This window comes from Camellia sinensis, chromosome 3 (genome assembly GCF_055761805.1).
Source record: "Camellia sinensis isolate YWXY chromosome 3, ASM5576180v1, whole genome shotgun sequence".
Taxonomy (NCBI): domain Eukaryota; kingdom Viridiplantae; phylum Streptophyta; class Magnoliopsida; order Ericales; family Theaceae; genus Camellia; species Camellia sinensis.
The window spans coordinates 33377236-33390714 of record NC_138963.1 but is presented as its reverse complement, the minus strand read 5'-3'; the positions used below and the strand labels follow the sequence as shown (position 1 = coordinate 33390714).

At 34.4% G+C, this 13479-nt stretch overlaps 1 pseudogene; it reads left to right on the top strand.

Moving 5' to 3' along the window:
• Positions 1 to 12730: 12730 nt before the first annotated feature.
• Positions 12731 to 13237, top strand: LOC145821416 (putative mitochondrial protein AtMg00710 pseudogene; annotated as a pseudogene).
• Positions 13238 to 13479: the final 242 nt, after the last annotated feature.

The window sequence follows — 13479 nt, the reverse complement described above, 5'->3', positions numbered from 1 at the left end:
AGAATATGTGTGTCTTGTTGTGTGTATTTGGTGTGATTCTGTGCTTTTTTTCTCGGGAAAGTTTGAGTGCAAGAAAAGCAATGGCAGTATTGTGTAAAAGTGGGGAATTATACTAAAGAAAGGCAAGTGTCTTGCCGTATCGATTGCTCTTCTGTCTATGGTTTTCGAGCACCACATGCAAAATTAAGGAAATGACAACAAAAAAATTTAAATAAATAAACTTTCTATTTCCAAATATGAAGTAGTTGTGTATCAATTAGTTATCATGAGCATACCACTACCTTTTGGTGTACCATTCTGGATTTATAACTTATAAACATTAATTTGTCAATTGTTGTGGATTTATATATAGGAGTCTTTAATACAATTAAAAAAAAAAACAATAGTTAAACATTTTATCAATTTATACAATATATTCTTTAAGAAAATTAAAGAAAAATCAATGTTAAATAGTTTCTTCTAGGATGTATGCTAAATTGCCAATATGATTTTCCATATTAATGAAAGGGTCTAGATCATCATTTCTTCTTATTTGTGATGTGTAATTTTAAATTTTTGAATGAGGCAAGTTGAAGTGAATTTATGTGGATGCATGTGGCTGTTAATACCAAAAATATAACTAGAAGAAAAAAAAAAAAAAAAAAAAAAACAACAACAACAACAGAAGAGAGTTACTTTAGACTAATTTATGATTCTTAGAACAATTACTGGTTTGGAAGTTAGAGCCAGATTTCGGTTTAGGCAAAATTATTACTTAATTAACATATTAACACATAATTATATTGTCTTTGCAATATAATTATATTGTCATTAATTATATTTATTTTTTGTTTTTAGATTTCATTTAATACTGGTAATTTTAATTTTTTTTTTTTTGCGACGGCACCACACCGTCACAAAAAACAGGTAATTTTAAAAAAATTTAATAATTATATTTCTTTTTTTTTTTTTTTTGCGACAACACCATATCGTTGCAAAAAATGTTAGAACCATTGGCGACAGTGGGCATGTCATTGCAAAAAAACAAAACCATTCGCGACAGCATTTTTTTTCGTCTCAAATAAAACTTTTAGTGACGGAAAAATGGTGCCGTCGCAAAAGGTCTAACTTTTTTACATATTATATGTGACAGCAAATTGTCATCGCGAAAGGTAACGATTGCCGTCGCTAAAAAAAGGTGACGGCATAATGTCGTTGCTAAAAGGTTTTTGCAATGCTCTCTATTGTGACCCCTCATTTGTCGTCGCTAAAAGTTTTTTGAAATGGCATTAAGAGTATTAGTGACAGCATCGTGCCGTCGCAAAAAACTGAAATTTTTGTCGTGTATGTTAGGTAAGTCAACATGGCCCCCCACTTTAAGTGGGCCCAAACTATCATTTTCTAAGAAATATTAGGGAAGTGAGCTCTCACGTGGCAATGATGAAGGCCTAAACTACATGAGATAATATCTAAGGGGAGAGACTCTATAAAAGGAAAGCAAGGTGAAAAAAGAAGGTATGTTCTAACAACTTGCACTCTAATTCTTTTTAAAGAGTCTAATTTGCTCGTCGGAGTGCTAATTCTGACATTTCCAACTAGAGGTTTTCTTCTATTTCAAGCATCAACACAAGAATCTTTCCAGAACTTATTTGGAGTAAAGGAGTATTATAAAACCACCCCTTACAATAGCCAATAGTGCAAAACACATGACTGTAACAACTTAACTTACAAATTTTCCTGAATTATACAATTGCACTTGAAGCTGCCAACCCAACCCCAATAGCATAATATTGTCCGCTTTGGTCAGAGTCTCACGGTTTTTTTCTTCTTGAGAAAAGGTCTCTTGCTAGTTAGGTGGAGTTAGTCAACTTATTAAGTGGGTTGTGGATACCTCTCAGACCAATGTGGAACAAACCCATTTCGGGCTCCCACATAAGTCCCCAATTGACTCATGGTTCCGAACGCCAAGGGACTCACATCGGAGGGAGTTCTCACAGACGGCGCCATATGAAACTTCCAACCCAACCCCACTATCACAATATTGTCTGCTTTGATCGGAGCCTCATAGTTTTGTTTTTTTTTTTTTAGAAAAGGCCTCACACTAGTTAGGAGAAGTTAGACAACTTATTAGGTGGGTTGTGGATACCTCTCAAACTGATGTGAAAGAAACCCATTTCGGACTCCCACATAAGTTCCCAGTTGACTGGCTCCGAACGCCAAGGGACTTACATTGGAGGGAGTTTCCACAGACAACGCCAAATGAAACTGCCAATCTAACCCTACTAGTATAATATTGTCCGCTTTGGCCAGAGCTTCACAATTTTGTTCTTCTTTAAAAAAGACCTCATGCTAATTAGGAGGAGTTAATCAACTTATTAATGTGAGACAAACTCATTTTGGACTCCCACAACACTATTTATTCAAAAATATACACAGAATAAGGTGAAGGGAGTCTTGTGGGTCTACCTCTTTAGGAAATAGATTTTTCCTTAATTATTGAACCCAAAAGCTTTGTCTCCATGAGCTACGATTGTTAAATCATGTAACAATTTTCCCATTGGCACTTTCTCATTTGTTTACCCACAATTTCTTTATTCATCAAAGGAAACTTGTTTATGGAGTTTTCGAGCAAGTCAAAGGACAAAAGTACCTCGTTTTGCGTAGATGATAAACTACTTTGCTGTTAATGTCTCCATTGTTGTCTTCTCTAAGGAGGGAGGAGGGAGGAGGGAGAGAGAGAGAGAGAGAGTGCATGAATGAGAGGATTTTGTGTTTTGAGAGTTTGGAGTGACGGGGTCAGATTGAAAAATTGATAAAATGAGTAAATTACACTTACCTCCTTCAAGAATTAAAAATTACAATTTTAACTCTGTAGTTTAATTGAAGTTACATTGACTTCTATTAAAATTTTAGAAACTTTAATTAAGAAAATTCTTTTCGCACCCCCTAAAAAATTACAGTAAATATTATTTGTATCATTTGAATATAAATTTTTGAATAGAGTCAAATATTAAGATATAAACTTTTAAATAAAAATGAATTGTTTATATATATATTTGGTTCAATTGTTTATGTTCCAAATAAATTTTTTTTTTGTTCGGAACTTTATGTCTGAACATTTGACTTTTGTACAAAAATTTATATTTGAACAACATAAATACTGCATATTAAGATTTTTATGGTATATGAATAGAATAGATATCAGAATAGTGAATACTAAGTTTACTCTTAATAGAAGTGATGAAATTGTTATATGTATAGATGTCTCGAGTTCACATCTCAAATTGAGGAAATTTGAGGATCCCGTGAGCCCACCATTGGTCTTGGAAAGATAGCTGAATAAAAGATACATGTTAGAGAAAAGAATAGTTATCCTAACACGAGAATGAGAAAATCATGCATCAAAGTAAAAGACAAGAAGTATCATAAAGTTGTGTGAAGCAATTTTTGTCACTAGAAGATCAAATGTGCTATTGTATCTATAAATAGAAGTGCAAACGAAAATAGAGATTTTTAATCAAATTTTATCAAAACAAATTTTTGTTATTTCTTTTATTTTGTCTTGTCTTTTCATTTCATAAGAATAACAATAGTCAAAACTAAAGTAGGTGTAAATTCAATTTCTCCTACTTTAAGATTAATGTGCTTCAAAGAGTAGGGATACCAAGGTAATATACTTTTATTTCAGTTCATTCTTGTAATTAAGGAATTTATTAATTAATTATAGTTATTTTTGTTCTTTAATTGCGTCGCCTTTAAATCTTTCTTAATTGGTTTTTCCATGATATGCATTGTTAAAAAGTTTGAATAACACATTCACCTAATTTTGTTTGGCTTGAATTACATTTGTAAAAGTTATTTAATCTTTTTTTACACACTCAAAATTACTAATCTATTATTCAAAAGAAAAAAAATAGCCAACAAGAACATAGACATTTACATCTCTATAGTTTTACAAAAAAAAAAAAAAAAAAAAAAAAATTAAAACTTTTCGCTATTGATTTAGTGGCTTCATTTGGGAAGTAGGTTGATTTTTTGGTTTTTTTAACTTTTTGGCTATTAGCCCGAGTGAAAAAACTCGTTTGGGTTAGGATTTTTTATTTTTTTGACTTTTGTAAGAGAAAATGTGAAATAATTATGGTTTTGATGTAATATTTTATCGTATCAACTTTCTAACATATTTTGTCTTTTTGTGATTATTTTAGCCTTTTAACCCCTAAAAGCACATGCCAAACAAAGGTTTAGACTATCACATAAGCAATGCCATATGATGTTCTGAAAGTATTCAATAATTACCCACCTAACAAGGGGTTCTACTTGTGTATTATTCGTGACACTTGAAATAAAATTATAACGAATGCAGCAATATTTAACATTGTGATATTGTTAAAAGCATATTACTGTAAATATAATAAATCCGACAATACAAACCAACCAACCACATTCCTTCCTACTTTTGAAACTTTATTCTGTTATTAATTATTTTATCAATTATTCACAACTGTGTGAAACCTACACACATGTTTACGCATGATTAGTTGATAAAATAATTTGTAATTTAATTTATATCTCTATTTTTTTGATTTTATTTAACTTGTATGTATACGAGTCTCATACTCACACACCTATTCACATACATATGAATAGTCAGTAAAATGATTGACAATTTAATTTCTGTCTCTTTTTTACTTTCTTTAAGCTATGTGATTGAAGGAAGGCGTTACAAATTTTTAAAAGTGATTATTTTTGTATTTATTTAAATACAAAATTTGAAAATATTTTATATTAAAGAAAATAGTTGAAGAGCATGCCAAATCTTAAACCCAAAACCACAAAACATAACACAAAGTTCCAATTATATATTTGCATACTATTATTTAAAATTATTAAAATTCAAAATCAATTAACAATGAGTGAAGTGTTGCTTGGGGGACTTAAAATTGAAATGTTTAAAAGTTTGATTTAAACATTTCAATTTTAATTTTTCTCCATACCATAGTACTTGATTTATGTTGAAGATTCTTGAAATTTTTAGTTAAACTTCATTGGATTAAAGTTAAAGCCACACAAAAAAGAGCTTAGAACATCATAAACATAAATGAACAAAACCAAGAACCATATAAACTTGTGCAGCATTATTATTATTTTTTACTCGGTCAGCTTACACGCACCTCAAAAGATCACAGAAATCAATCAGAGACGACTAACCATAGCCTCTTCCTTGCTCTTCACACTCAACAAGTCCATGGCCCTTTTCGCCGCATCAACCGCCAACTCTCTCAACTCTGAAATCTTCCCAACAGCACTGTCTTTCCCCTCTCTTGCCTTGTCCATTGTCACCGCCTTTGTCTCCTTCGCCTTCTCGGCTACTGCATAATCTTTGTACTCTCCAGCTTTCTCCAATACCGAGTCATTCGCTTCTCTCACTTTCTTTGCTGCATAATCTTTATATTCAATCGCCTTTCCCAGTGCCAAATCCTTACACTCTCTAGCTTTCTTGGCTGCAGTATCAGCAACACTGCTAGTCTTCTCCTTCGCCGCCTCCTTGCCCTCTCTTGTATATGTTGCCAACTCCTCCTCCATCTTAGCTCGTTCTTGGTAATATGTTCTTCTTCTCTCTCTATTTGCATCACTACTACTAGGCTCAGAAACAGCTACCCTCACAGCTGCCTCCCCAGCTCTCTCTTCCTTGCCTTGGATTCATGCCATAACTATATATCTTTGACACTGATTCAGAAACACCTTCTTATATCTTTTACATCCTCTTGTTTGTTTGATTTGAGTTTTGTGATTCTGAAGACTGGTTTCACACGTTGTGGGCTTGTGATGGTTGACTGACACGTAATTGGGTGCGGTGGCACAGATACTGGACTTTCAGTGGTAGGTTACTGTGGTGTTGTGAGAATATGATAAAAAGCTAATTTTTTTATTTTTAAACTTTTTTTACTATTTAATATGAAAGGTGATGTGACTCAAAATTAGTAAAAAGTTAGCTTTTAACTTTTTTGGTCCCTTTCCAAAACAAGTCAGGATCCTCTGGAGTAGAAAGCCTACAGTGATCTCCTAGAGTGTAAGATCCAACGGTTGACAATAAAACTCATCAAAACGACGTCGTTTTGGTGAGTTAAAAAAAAAAAAAAAAAAAAGGAGAGAGAGAGAGACAAGAAGAGGGAGAGAAGAAGATCCCCAAATTCTGCCATGGTTGGGTTTTCAAATTTCTGAGTTTTTCTTCCCTCACTCCTTCATCTTCCCTCTCCTCTTCTTCATTCTCTCTTCGGTGATCGTCACCTATGTTCTTCACCGGCGAGCACTTGATGAGTGGCCATATAAGGATTTGAGAAAAATACATTTTTTTTTATAATTTCTGCACTTGATAATGATTCAAATCCCCTCCTTCTTCTTCTCTAAAAACTACAAAGCAATCCTACAAAGCAATTCTTCTTCTCTGATTACACCCACATTAAACCCACTTCTGTGATTTTAATTTTTTTTTTTTTGTTGATAAAATCGTTTGTATATTTATTTGTTTTGATTTATATATATAGAGAGAGTGTTTTGCTTTGATCTGGGAATGATTTTCACTGAGGACAAATAACAAACACCAAAGCTACAAAATAAAAACAATAAAGAACAAAAAACATAGACATGTAAGATTAATCTCAAATTTCCCAAGAAACAAACAAGCAGAGCCTAAACCTTAATTATACAGAGCAATGCCACAAAGATCATATAGATATTTATTTGACTCCATTACTTGCTTCTTAACAAGGAGACAAAATCATCAAAGGAAGGCATTGTCTTGAATATTTTGAAATTATTTTTGGAATCTTCATCTTTATCTAAAAGGCTAAGTTTTGCTTCTTCCTTAGCAAAAACACAGTCATCATCGTCTGTAATCGACTCCGGAAGGAAAACTCTCCTGTATATTGTAGCTATGACCAGATGAGATATTGACAGTATTAGAGGCAAGAGTTGTAGCCAATATGAATCGGGGGTGTCCGGTGGCGGCGGGGCAGTGAAGAGGAGAGGAAAGATGAAGGGGTAAGGGAAGAAAAACTCAGAAATTTGAAAACCCAGCCATGGCAGAGTTTGTGATCCTCTCTCTCTCTTCTTGTCTCTCTCTCTTTGTTTGTTTTTTTTTTTTTTTTTTTTTCAACTTACTCACCAAAACGACGTCGTTTTGATGAGTTTTATTTTCAGCCATTGGATCTTCCACTTTAGGAGATCAATGTAGGGTTTCTACTCTAGAGGATCCTAACGCTTCCAAAACACCCTTAAGGAGAAGTTATTTGGTGGTTCTGGACATAGTCAACTAAAACCAAGGTTGTTAAGATCGCGATCCGGATCGTAGGATCGTACGATCCTGCGATCCAATATACACCATTCGAACCAACTCGTATTCTGGATCGTGCCGATGGCAGGATCGTGGCAGGATCGTCGAAGGATCGTTAGGATCGACAGGATCGTATCAAGATCGCGATTCCATGCGATCCTGATTAATAGGGTTTTTTTCCGTAACTTCAAGTCAAACAAGCCTTTGTCGGGATAAAAGAAGAAAAAAAATTGATCCTCTGTGCTGCGATTAGGGCAAGAAACAGAGGAAAGAGAAATTACACATCAAAGCGTTAGATTTTGTGTAACCTGGTATGCATCTTCTTCAAATCTTCCTTCATTTTTTTTATTTTTTTTTTTTTGGCTTTTTTCTGTCTTCTTCTTCATTGCTGCTGGTCTTTTTCTTCGCGACTCTTCCTTTTCTTTTTCTTCACTGCTCTTCTTTGAATCTTCCTCGTATGTGTTCGATTCTTCGAATCTTCCTCGTATGTAGTTCGAATCACCATTTTTTCTTCTCCCGACTTCTTTTTTCCTCCTCTTCTCCCATCTCTGTAGGTGTATTGTCTGTTTCTGAGTGTTATATATATATATATTTGCTTGAATGATATATATATATATATATATATATATATATATAATAGCTTGAATGATTGGGTTGTCCTGATCAAAGAGAGAGAGACTGAAAACAGAACTTAAGTTTAAAAGATTAAAAAAAATAAAATAAAATATTTAAAATAAAAACTATATATTTAAAATAAAATTTTCTTAAACATTAAAAAAAAATTCAAAAAATTAAAAAAAATTTAAAAAATTTAAAAATTAAAAAATTTCAAAATTTTCAAAAAATTATATATATATTTTTAAATATTAAAAAAAATAATTTCAAAAAATTTCAATATTCATAACCAAACAAATTTTATTTTTTTAAAACTCAACTTACAACTCCACACTTAAATCACAACTCTACACTCAAATCATGATTTTAAAACTAAATTAAACGGAGTCTTATTTTTTATTTTTTATTTTTTCTATTTCTTCATTTTTCTTACTTCTTTTTTCTTCTTCATTTTTTTTGGTTCTTTTTTTGTTGTTGTTGCGGTTCTTCTTTGGTTCTTTTTCCCTGAACATTGCTGAAAAAATTTCTTTTAATTTTCACAATTTGCAGCACACAATTAGCATAATAGCATCACAACACAATGTCAACCTCTGGTTCAGGAAAATGGAGGCAAAGGAAAAATGTTGCTGGAGAAAAAATTTCTTTTATAATGTTTTTGACTTTTTTTTTATTGAGAAAAAATGCTTGAATGCTACTTGAATTGCAATATTTCTTTTTTGGGGGGGTCATTCTATATACATTTTGATAGTATTACTTAGCCATATAAAAAGTATTGCCTTTTTTTATCATTTTGGTAGGATCTTACGATCCTCGATCCGATCCTACAATTCGATCCGATAGACCCCCAAAACGATCCTATGTAGGATCCCGATCTTAACAACCTTGACTAAAACGTAAAGGAACTTAAAGTAGTTAATAAGACAAAATATCATATTTAATTTATAATCATTTTATTTTTTTTTTACAATCATTAAATCAATTTTAAAAAAAAAAGTCAACGTTAAAATAATCAAAAAAATAAAAATAAAAAATTAATTAAAATAGTCAATTTTCTAAATAAGGCATTAATTAGTGAAAAAGATGTTAAATGATTAGAAAATAACAAAGAGATATAATATATTATAATTAATAAAGAGTACAAACAAGTACCACTAAATAATTTTTCGTTGGTAAGACGGTGGTGGTTCAGCATGATGAACAGACCTCCAGCTTTTTGACCATAGAGCTTATCTTTTTTTCTGATTGGGTTGTTGCTGTTAGGCTTGGGCCAAGAACAAGGAACCACAACATTCAATTTTTGAAATGTTGTTCAGGCCCAACTACAGCATACATTTGACACTTATGTCAGAAAATTGTTTAAAAAAATTAAAATTTGATGTAGTAAAAAATAATAATAATTATCATTTTTATATAATTTTATTTTTTTAAGAGGTTAGAAATAATTTTTAAAAGTTTTAAAATATCCTTTTGAAATTTATTTTTATCAAATTAGTTCTAATTTTTCCAAAAAAAAAAAATCCAATGTTTTTTTTAAAATTAAAATAAAAAAAAAAAGCCAAACATGGCCAGTTATTTCAGCCTAATCACAATTGGTCCAAACAATGCTACAAAACTCAGAAAAATATTCGGAAAATTTTATTTATTGATTACAATCATTTTAAGTGTGACTCACATTTCATTCTACTAATTTTAAATTTACACTATACAACTCATTTTGAAATAGATTTTAGGATAATTTTTATGATTTATAACATTTATGTATTTCCTACAATTACACTCATTTAAAATTCGAAGACACATTCTCATGAAGAAAATGAGAGTATGCACCCAATACACATGTATGTATGGACAGACAATCACACCTTTTACACATCCAAACAGGTATGTTTTTGCATGATTGTAACATTGCTAGCATACGAGCTCTAAACACGCACTGGTTATGTATTCATAAGTATAAATAAATGAATATAGACAAAGATATCAAACACACAAATTTAGTAGGTACACCCTAAAAAATATTTAATAAATAAATAATATTGACAACATGGCTTACCACATTGATTTTCCAAGCCACTGTGTTTAATATCATTTTCTAAATTAAACTATAGATACTGACAATACAATTTACTCAAACAAACAAACAAAAACAAACTTCAAGCCAATAATCCTGAAACAAAAGAAAGTCAATCATATAATTTCATTTCATTTCCCAAAATCCTTCAGCTATAACTAATAAAAGAAAAAGGAAAAAAAATAAAAATTAATAATTTTCATAATTTACCAAAATACCCCTACACAACCACCTCCATTTCGCCCTACAACAAATCCACAACACTCACCAAGAGTAAGAAATTAATCACAGAAAAATATCAAAAAAAAAAAAATGTATAATCCAAATTCATTTTAGACTTGCAATACAAGTATTGAATCTGAAATAAATTGTTTTCTTGCTCTCTAGCATTTCTGTACCCATTGCCTGTCATGGCACATCGACATCACGAACTCTGACATTGAGCCTCCTAAGCCAAATAGAATGCAAAATCATATGAAAAACATCGTACCGCCTCGGCGGCGAACTAACCTCAAAATGCCTCCTCACCTCCCTCCCCCTCTTCACCATCCTCAAATACCTCCTCCCCGAAATCCCCTCCAAAATCCTCTTCAAGTTCGGAATCTCCTCTACTGCTACCACCACCGCGAAAGTCTTCCAATTCAAAAGGAGAGTGAAGCCCACTCTCGACACGCACCGACACGCGCCGTTCAACAACCGGCGCATCATCACACGCGCAGACACGCACCCTCACGCGCGGCGAAAGGAAGAAGGCGAGTGACGCGGCCGCCACGTCAGTGCCACGTCATCGACACGTGTCTGACACGTCATCGCCACGTCAGCTCGGACCGCTACGTTATCTGCCACGTGTCCCCACGTCATCGCAGAGCCGTTGACCAAGCCATCAAGCTATTGACCGAGCCGCCATTGACCGTGCCGCGCCGTTCCGGAGTAATTATCCAGTGCATCTCAGACGCACCAGATTCTGCAGATCTGAACCGTGCACACTGTTTTTGCCCGATCGAAGTCATTCGGAGTCCGTTTTTGACAATCTAATTGTGCTTTCCAACTATTTGGAGTATTCTGGACACATCCATACGGTCAGTTTTTTGAATCAAAGTTTCTAAAAAAAATAGTTTAATGGCAGAATCTATAAAGACCAGATCAACCGAGTCCGTAAGTAATCCAGCGAGTACAAGCAACTCTAGGCATTGGACCCCGGTGTTCCATGCTAAGTTCGAGGTAGAAAAGTTTGATGGAAGCAGTAACTTCGGCATGTGGAGATGCGAAGTTAAAGATATACTTGTCCAGATGAACCTGCACTTCACTCTGGGAGACAAACCAGATGACCTAGACGGGATAGAATGAGAGAAGGTGAATCTCCTGGCCTGCAGTTCCATCTGACTTTGCCTTGCAAAAGAGGAGAAGTACGCTTTCACAGAATATGATATTGCGAAGGACCTTTGGAAGGCACTGGAAGATAAGTTCATGAAAAAGAACATTGAGAATCAGCTCTACTTGAAGAAGAGGTTGTGTTCGTTTCGACTACAAGAAAGGTATTTCGATGAACGAACACCTAAACAACTTCAACAAAATTCTTACGGATTTGAAAATTTTGAATGATCACATTGGTGATGAAGATAAAGCACTGTTATTGTTGAATTCCTTGCATGACTCATATGATCATCTCACTACCACTCTACTATACGGTAAAGAAAAGATCAAGTATGTTGATGTTGCAAATGGTTTGGTAAATAATGAGTTCAGAAAGAAAGATAAGTTTGCAAACAGGAACTCAGCATCCGAGGCATTGACAGTCAGAGACAGAACAAATATCAGAAGATATGCAGGGCGAGGAAAGTCTCGCTCAAAATCTAGAGGAAAATTATCGGATAGAAGACGTCTTGCAAAAGATGAGTGTGCTGCTTGTCGCCAGAAGGGGCATTGGACAAAAGATTGTCCCAATAAAGACAAGAAAGAAGAAAAAGTGAACATTGCACGAGATGGAGATAATGGTGAAGGATCAGCCTTCACAGTTTCATCATATGGCCAATCTGATGAATGGATAATAGATTCCGGATGTTCCTACCACATGTGTCCTAACAAGCAGTGGTTCTCGAGTTTACGAGAGTTCGATGGTGGAGTTGTGCTGATGGGCAACGACCAAGCTTGCCAGACAAAGGGGATTGGAACAATTCGACAGAAGATACATGATGGAACAATTAGAATTCTTGAAGATGGTTCGGTATGTACCAAATCTAACAAAGAATCTCATCTCAGTGGGAGTTTTAGACTCCAATGGTTACAGAGTAACTATGGAAGGTAAAGTCCTCAAAGTTGTTCGAGGAGCATTTGTTGCAATGAAGGGTACTTGACAGGGAAATTTATATTTCTTAGACAGCTCTACAGTCACAGGGAGAGTGGCTGTCTCCACCAGCTCAGAAGATGATGCATCAGACACTTCGAGACTTTGGCACATGCGCCTAGGACATGCCGGTGAGAAGGCTTTACAAGGGTTAGTAAAGCAAGGCCTGTTGAAAGGCACCAAAATAGGAAAGATTGAGTTCTGCGAGCATTGTGTACTGGGCAAGCAAACAAGAATCAAGCTTGGTACTACTATTCATCGTACCAAAGGGATTCTAGACTACGTTCACACCGACGTATGGGGTCCTTCCAAGAATGCTTCATTGGGAGGTAAACACTACTTTGTGTCGTTCATTGATGATTTCTCAAGAAGAATTTGGATTTACACAATGAAGCACAAAGATGAAGTCTTAGACATCTTTCTTATGTGGAAGAAAATGATTGAGACCCTGACAGGTAGAAAGATAAAGAAGCTCAGATCTGACAATGGTGGAAAATACACATTAGATCCCTTCTTTGAGGTTTGCCAGAATGCAGGAATAGTGAGACATTTCACAGTTCCTGGAACACCGCAGCAAAATGGAGTTACAGAATGCATGAACCGCACTTTGGTGGAGAAAGTTTGGCGTATGCTGTCACAGTCTGGATTGAGCAAGGCATTTTGGGGTGAGGCATTGAACCATGCTCGTCATCTTGTCAACAGACTACCTACTGCAGCACTAGATGGCAAGACTCCCATGGAGGTATGGTTAGGAGTGCCAGCTACTGATTATGATCAGTTACGTATCTTTGGATGTCCAGCTTATTTTCATGTTACAGAATCTAAGTTGGATCCAAGAGCCAAGAAAACCATCTTCTTGGGCTTTAGTGACGGGGTCAAGGGATACAAACTCTAGTGCCCTGAATCAAAGAAAGTTGTCACTAGAAGAGACGTTACCTTTGATGAGTCTACAATGCTGAAGCAATCAAATCCTCAAGAAAATGATAAAGCATTGAAGAAGTCAGTGCAGGTGGAGTTTGAGACTCCAGCAAAGACTAGTCAGCCAATCAACCATCCTGAAGAAGTCTCAGTGGATAGCTCTGAAGAGAGTTCAGATGAAAATGAAGATTTAGAGGCCCCACAACAATCAGAACCCAT